Source organism: Octopus bimaculoides, chromosome 2 (genome assembly GCF_001194135.2).
Source record: "Octopus bimaculoides isolate UCB-OBI-ISO-001 chromosome 2, ASM119413v2, whole genome shotgun sequence".
Taxonomy (NCBI): Eukaryota; Metazoa; Mollusca; class Cephalopoda; order Octopoda; family Octopodidae; genus Octopus; species Octopus bimaculoides.
In genome coordinates, this window is record NC_068982.1 from 73,884,462 (window position 1) to 73,891,564 (window position 7,103).

A 7,103-nucleotide genomic window follows, 5' to 3' on the forward strand; every position below is an offset into this window, starting at 1 on the left:
TGATCTATTTCTAGCACATTGAATGTCCACGTCAGTGGTCAACGTCATATATAAAAATGGACTTTAATCCCCTGAGATTGCAGGTACTGTTTCTGAATCTCTTTGATTCTTTAAATGTGCTAGCTTCCTGGTAATTAATCGATATTAATTAATATATGATTTTTTGCCATATTTTTTAATAATATATATATATATACCTCGGAGTGGTTGGCGTTAGGAAGGGCATCCAGCTGTAGAAACTCTGCCAGATCAGATTGGATCCTGGTGTAGCCACCTGGTCCACCAGTCCTCAGTCAAATCGTCCAACCCATGCTAGCATGGAAAGCAGACGTTAAACGATGATGATATGTACACACACATATATATATATATATGTACATACTATATACACAACAATTTTCACAGTTTTTGTCTACCAAACTGGTAGGCCCAAGACTATAGTAGAAGGCATTTGTTCAAATTCCGCCAATGTCAACTTTGACTTTCATCCTTTCACTGTTGATAAAATAAAGTACAATTCAAGTACTGGGGTCAATGTAGTTGACTATCCCCTTCCTCTAACATTACTGGCCTTGTGCCAAAGATATGAAAGAATGACTATAGTAGAAGACATTTGCTCAAGTGAAACTGAGCTCACAACCAAGTGGATGGAAAGTGAGCATCTTAACCACTCAGCCATGCCTGCACCTATTATTGACACGCTTTACCGTTTTATATACAACCAACAAACACTAACATCGACAGCACAATGAGATTTCACATAGATTGCAATCTACTGTGAGATATGTGAAACAACTAAAAGTATATAAACGTCCTATCAACATAAACAAACGTCTAAACATGAACTTTTGAGAGTTAACATGCAGTTTAGGGATTTAAAGAAATGAAAGTAAACTGACAGAAGTGACGACAGTGACATCCCTATAAAACAGAGCTCCCACATTGTCATGTCCACATGTACCTATTGATACAGTACCTTTTAGTAATCGTCATCATCATCATCGTCGTTTAACGTCCGCTTTCCATGCTAGCATGGGTTAGACGATTTGACTGAGGACTGGTAGACCAGGGGGCGACACCAGGCTCCAATCTGATTTGGCAGTTTCTACAGCTGGATGCCCTTCCTAACGCCAACCACTCAGAGAGTGTAGTGGGTGCTTTTACGTGCCACCGGCACGAGTGCCAGTCAGGCGGTACTGGCGACGGCCACGCTCGAAACGGTGTATTTTACGTGCCACCTGCACGTCCATCGGCACTGGCAACGATCTCGCTCGAATGTCTTTTCGCGTGCCACTGGCACAAGTGCCAGGGAGGCGACGTTGGTAACGATCAACGGCCACGTATCTGTGGCAACTAAGGTAATCGTTCCAGAATGCTATAACTTGCAACAAATAACACTAACGAAAAGCGAATTCGGTGATTTACATGTCGACGCATGATAGCCACCACAGTTAAATGTGAGTATTGCAATAATCCTGCACCACTAATGAATTGTACAAAAAAGGACGGAAACTGGTGGTGCTGTTCCTATCGATTCACTCTCGAATAGAATGTTGACAAAATTACAGGATTTCACTATGATCACTTCCGGTCAATTTACTGTCAAATTTTAAAATTCCTAAACTACACCTCAGCCTTATTTAGGACATAACCTGTTATTAAGAGAAGATTATTTAATGTATTGCCCTTCGTTCTTCAGTTTAGCTTGATATTTGACGCTGCATTCGTTTTGTACCGGAAGTCAAGGACGTTTTGAAGACGAACCTATGGAGCAAGATTATTACTAAAACGCCAAAATTCTGCTTTAAACACTCCATATAACCCCTCATAGCTCTTTTAGTTTTTGAAAATTTTGGTGTATTTGTGTTCTACGCACGGGAATTTACATGACTATGAAAACAAAAAACATTTTAATTTTTCAAGATTTAAAAAATTTATTCCTAATTTTTCGAATTCTTTTTTTTTTTGAAATCAGTTTAAAATACGGACAGTCCGAAGTTTTGGCTTAAATCCCAGCAATAGACCATTAACTGTGTTTATGGGGAGAAAGATATTGAAAAAACATTAGTACGTCAGAGTGACAAACGACGACAGTATGAGGTGGTCATGAAATGTGTTAAAAATAACAGCTAAATACCCTCTTAAATCACGTTTGTTTTTTTTTTCATTTTTACATAGCCGAATGGATTTCCGTGTGTAGAACACAAATTCGCAAAAAGTTTCTGAAAATTCCAAAAAATAAAAAAAAGTTATGAGGGGTTATATGGCGTGCTTAAAACAATTCCGCCGTCTATAGTATTTTAAAAACCATTGAGTAATTTGTTGATTGTCATTACACAACATAATGATGTTACAGAAGTGTAATGGAAATTGTTGCAGGAACATTCTAGAATACTTTCGATTTGTATTTTAGAAGGCTAAACCTAAAGACGGATACTTTTTCCTCCATACAACCGATTTTATGTTAACAACAAAATAACGTCAATGAAAATAATGTCAGATTTTTTTTCCTTTTGTTGTGGGATAATTATGAGCAAATTGTTTGAAAGGTAAAAAAAAAAAAGCACGCAGTTATTTTCTTTTTGATTAAGATGTTTTAATTAAAAAAAAAATAACGAATATAATCGTAATCTACGCCTTTAAAAACATATATCTGTCAAACTTCATTAAAAAAATATGCATTAAGAAAATTATGAGGGGAGAAAAATATGAGCGACGGTAGGGGCACCTAACTGTAGTTATGCCCCCATTTCTCATTGTTCCTGTGATATTTTTTGTTATAAATTTGTATTGCTATAATTAATTTTCAAAATGTTTTGAAGTGTATTACGTGAGCCATATACAATTCATTATATTGATCACATTTTCTCATATTTTAACCATTGGAAAGTCGTTTTCAAAGGAACAAAGCTACTTCGTTCGCAGATTTCATCGTGATAGGCGTGGTCGTGCAATATGTGGCCCGAGGTCATACTTTTGCGTGGTTCTGCTTGCGTTGCAGCGCTAGATGCAACAATCGATGAGGTATTTATTTTGTATGTATGTATATAGATGAGTGTCTGCGTGCAGTCGGACTCACATGGTGAGAACGAACGGCTTATCGATTTTAGACGAACTGAGTTAGTGATCCGATTGCTATTCCGAGATAGAACGGCTACCTTTAAATTGCCAATGCTTAAAATACAAGAATTTCTCTTTATTCTCACCTGAAGAAAATCTGAAGTTTCACGCTTTGTAAGAAACATGTTGTTACACATAAATTAGATACCAAACCGAGTGTTTTACCAAAATTAAAATAAAATAAAAAGGCAATAATCTCCAGTGACAATACGTACATCTCTTTCTGTGTTTGGATCATACAGCCAACATCTTCCTTGTTGATCTGACAAGTGAGTGCTTCAGTAAAAGTCGTGGCATAGTCTTCTATAGACAACGGAGACGTCTGACCGTCCGACATTTCAATACAGAAATATAGGAAACGTCTACTAACCGCTTTCCGACTGTCGCAAAACAAAACACGCACAACTATAATGGAGGTGTGGATGTGGGGAGTTAGAAATTTAACTGCATAATATTAGGTCGGTAAACGTTTAATAAAACAGTTTTGTTGTTATTATTTAATATGAAGGTGATTTTTAAATTTGAGAAAATTTCTCTCTCTCCTCTTTTCTCTCCATTCCTTCTCTGTCTCCCCTCTCTCTCTCTCTCTCTCTCACACACATACACACACATTCGCGTGCGTGTGTGTGTTGTCACGATTTCATAACATCATTACTTAAAGTAAACAAAAGTAAAATACCAGAAACAATACTTTACTAATTTTCTTTAAAGAAAAAAACTAAACACAGTGCGTACATATATTTTCTGATACAGAGACGCACTTTTTTTTTATTTGTTTACTGTTGCAAGGAGGCCTAGTCACACGACTTTAACGTAAATGGGTTTCCATATGTTTACATCTTTCTTAACATTGGACAAAATGGCTGGGACTTGTTACACAATTACGGGAACTCTCGTCCCACTTTCCATATGTAATATTACTAGGATATAAACAAAAAAAGGTTCACTCATTGAGTCATAACTAATATTTACAAAGGTAAGTGGTTATGATTACAACAAAATTAAGAGAAAATCATTATGATTTTAGTACCATGATTTCGTAAGATTTTTTTCTTTTTATTTTGGCTTTGTATGAGAAAAGAGAAAACAAGATCAGGCAGTATTTTTCTTTCAGACTGGAAGGAGGGGGGAGAGAGATGCACAAAAATGAAGGCTGTCTGCCAAGGCATTTTCCATAAAGCTACTTGCTTTTCTATTATATTATTCCCTTTTTATTAATAATTACACTGCTCATCTTTCAACAGGTAAAATATACTCGACATGTGGGTAATTTCTCGTTATTACACTAACATATATACCAACATAAATCTACACGTTTGCTCGCTGATTAATTATATTTTTTCCCTTTAACCTTTGATAAAATAACTAGCAACAACAAAATCCGATATTTAGTTTTATATATTTCTTGTTTCTTTCTCTGTAGTTCACATATTCAACACGTTTACAGGCAGTATTTAGTCTTACAACTAAACTCGTCTTCAATTAACAGAGCTAACCTGTTCTTACCTGAGGTAGCGTGGTCGGTGTTAGCATGATATAGAAACCATACTATCTGACTAATAACCCTATGGTGTTTCTTATTTATTTTTGTATTTATTCGAACTTATCACATGTTTGCCAATGTCAAGTCAGAGGAATACTTAGATATTACGCTATATAAATAAACCATGGACGTGTTTCTTAGTTTGTTGTGCCGCAACTTCGGCGCACATCTTCCTCTTCGTGTCTATCTATTTACAAAATAATGAAGTTCATATAGTGTTATATAATTTATATACTCTTTGTCTCAATGTGCATATATTTTACTTTGTATAGAATCTATTGAGCGTGTATGTATGTGAGTATATATATCGTATGCATGTGCGTGTATATATATATATATATATATATATATATATATATATATACATCGTATGCATATGAGTGTGTGTATATATATATCGTATGCATGTGCGTATATATATATATATATATATATATATATATATATAGTTCGTCTGTTTGTGCACACATAAACAGGAATATGTATCTGTTGGTGGATATTTATGTCTACGCATGTGGTTATGTTTATATATTTGAAGATGCGTTGTTACAAATTAACAATTGTAGGACAACAGGGTGTGTATAGTATATAAACACACAAATATATACTTTGCTTAAATCCAGGTCAACCCTGATCAGGCAGATCATGATCAAGATCGCTTATAGCCATGATCATCCCATCTTTGTGTATCTCAAAATTGGTCAATCTCTCCTCTATTTAAGATTGCAAAGTGTAATATGAGATATGGCTGCTATTTCTAGCTGCTCCAACGACCACGCAGAGGCTCTCTCGTCAGTTACTGTTGATTAACCATAGTCAGCTGTTGTTCAGCAGACCTCTGATCAATTACGTTCCATCTTTGACCATCCCGTCCATTTTTCTAGTCATATTTAGGATTATATTATCCAATATACCCTTATTTTTTTCTTTTTTGTAAAATGTAATGTATGATTTGAGGGAATGGGCTGCTATTTCTAGCGGATTGTATGACCAGATACAGGCTTCTTAAGGTTCTTGTTAAGCCTCAGATCAGCTCTCATCGAGTTGACTCAACGATGAAGACGATCTAGCTATGACTATTTTGTCTTGTTACTCAAATGTCCATTTTTTAAAGACGATAGGGTGTAATATTAGGGAGCTTCAATCTTATTTCTCCCAAGTCGAGCTGCTGCGTAGACAGAAGATCTTTTATTTGGAATGTAACTTTATAAAAGACACAAGGATTCCGGCTTTTTGTTATTTTTTGGAAATATGTTTAGGTTTCTTTAAGAATGACTCGTGGATTAAAAGCTCACACATACCCTTTCACATAAACACGTTTACACACAAGCACGCACATTTAAACACACCCACGTTTACGCATATTCACATTCATGCACACACACACACACATTCGTACGCACACACGCCTCGTCTATTTTTGCTAAGAAAATTCAAACTAGCAGACAACTGGCATAAAATGTCATTAACACCCTTTTAATTAGGAAAAAAATAAATAAATAAAAATAACATCACAAGATTAATGTCGAAACGCGACCTGTATCAGACCCCCTCATACACCCAAGCTACAATCACTCAGTTGCTTTTTAAACTTTAAATTTTTTATTTGACTTTCATTGTTCAAAAGCTTTTGGGGATTTCCAACTCTTTTATTTCATTCTACAAATGAAATAAAAGTAGGTTTGTTTTTCTTTCACTATGTTACCTTGTTATTTATTATAAGATTAGTCACAGTTATTTTTTTCTGTTTTTGAGAAAAAGAAGAAATATCGATGTTCTCATTTCCCCTCCCTCTCCTTGCTTCTCTTGATCTTTGAGTTATTCAGGTATAGCCGTATGATTAAGAACTTCGCTTTGCAAGCCCATAGTTTCGGGTTCAGTACTACTGCGCTGCATTTTGGGCAAATGTCTTCTGTACCCTCTCGGACCGACTAATGCATGGTGAGTGAATTTGGTTGACGGAAACTCTATGGGTACCCGTAGCACGTATACATACATACATACATATTCATGTGTGTGTTATTGAATAACAAGGGAACATAAATTACGTAATCAGTTTCACTAGCTTACAGCTGTTTCTGCTATTAAAAAACAGTGTACTCACTCTCAGTACTGCATTTAAATGGCTCCGAGGAACCTATAAAATATTGCACAAACACTCAGCTCTGAGTTCACTTCATCCGTAAGCTAATGAGGTTAATTACGTAATTCCTATTACTTGGTTCTTCGCCAAGCCTAAGCAAAATCACACACATAGACAGGGGTGGCTGTGTGGTTAAGAAGTTTGCTTCCCAACTGTATGATTTTGGGGGTCAGTCCAACTGCGTGGCACCTTGAGATTCTACTATAGCCTCGGGCCAACCATAGACTGTGAATAGATTTGGTAAACTGAAAGAAGCTCGTCGTGTGTGCCTGTGTATTTATATATATATATATATAT

The 7,103-nt window shown here is 35.8% G+C and overlaps 1 protein-coding gene and 1 non-coding gene across 2 annotated transcripts in view; one reads left to right on the forward strand and one right to left on the reverse strand.

The window, feature by feature from the left end:
* The window catches only part of LOC106874249 (uncharacterized), a 50,868-nt gene extending 47,256 nt beyond the window's left edge, over window positions 1–3,612 (reverse strand). Inside the window, exon 1 of the transcript XR_008267141.1 lies at window positions 3,336–3,612. This is a non-coding gene — a transcript (uncharacterized LOC106874249). The remainder of the gene's footprint in view (window positions 1–3,335) is intronic.
* A 198-nt stretch (window positions 3,613–3,810) lies between these two features.
* Window positions 3,811–7,103, forward strand: part of LOC106874241 (junction-mediating and -regulatory protein) — an 80,721-nt gene continuing 77,428 nt past the window's right edge. Inside the window, exon 1 of the mRNA XM_052965853.1 lies at window positions 3,811–4,096. The gene's annotated coding sequence lies outside the window, so the exon portion shown is untranslated. The remainder of the gene's footprint in view (window positions 4,097–7,103) is intronic.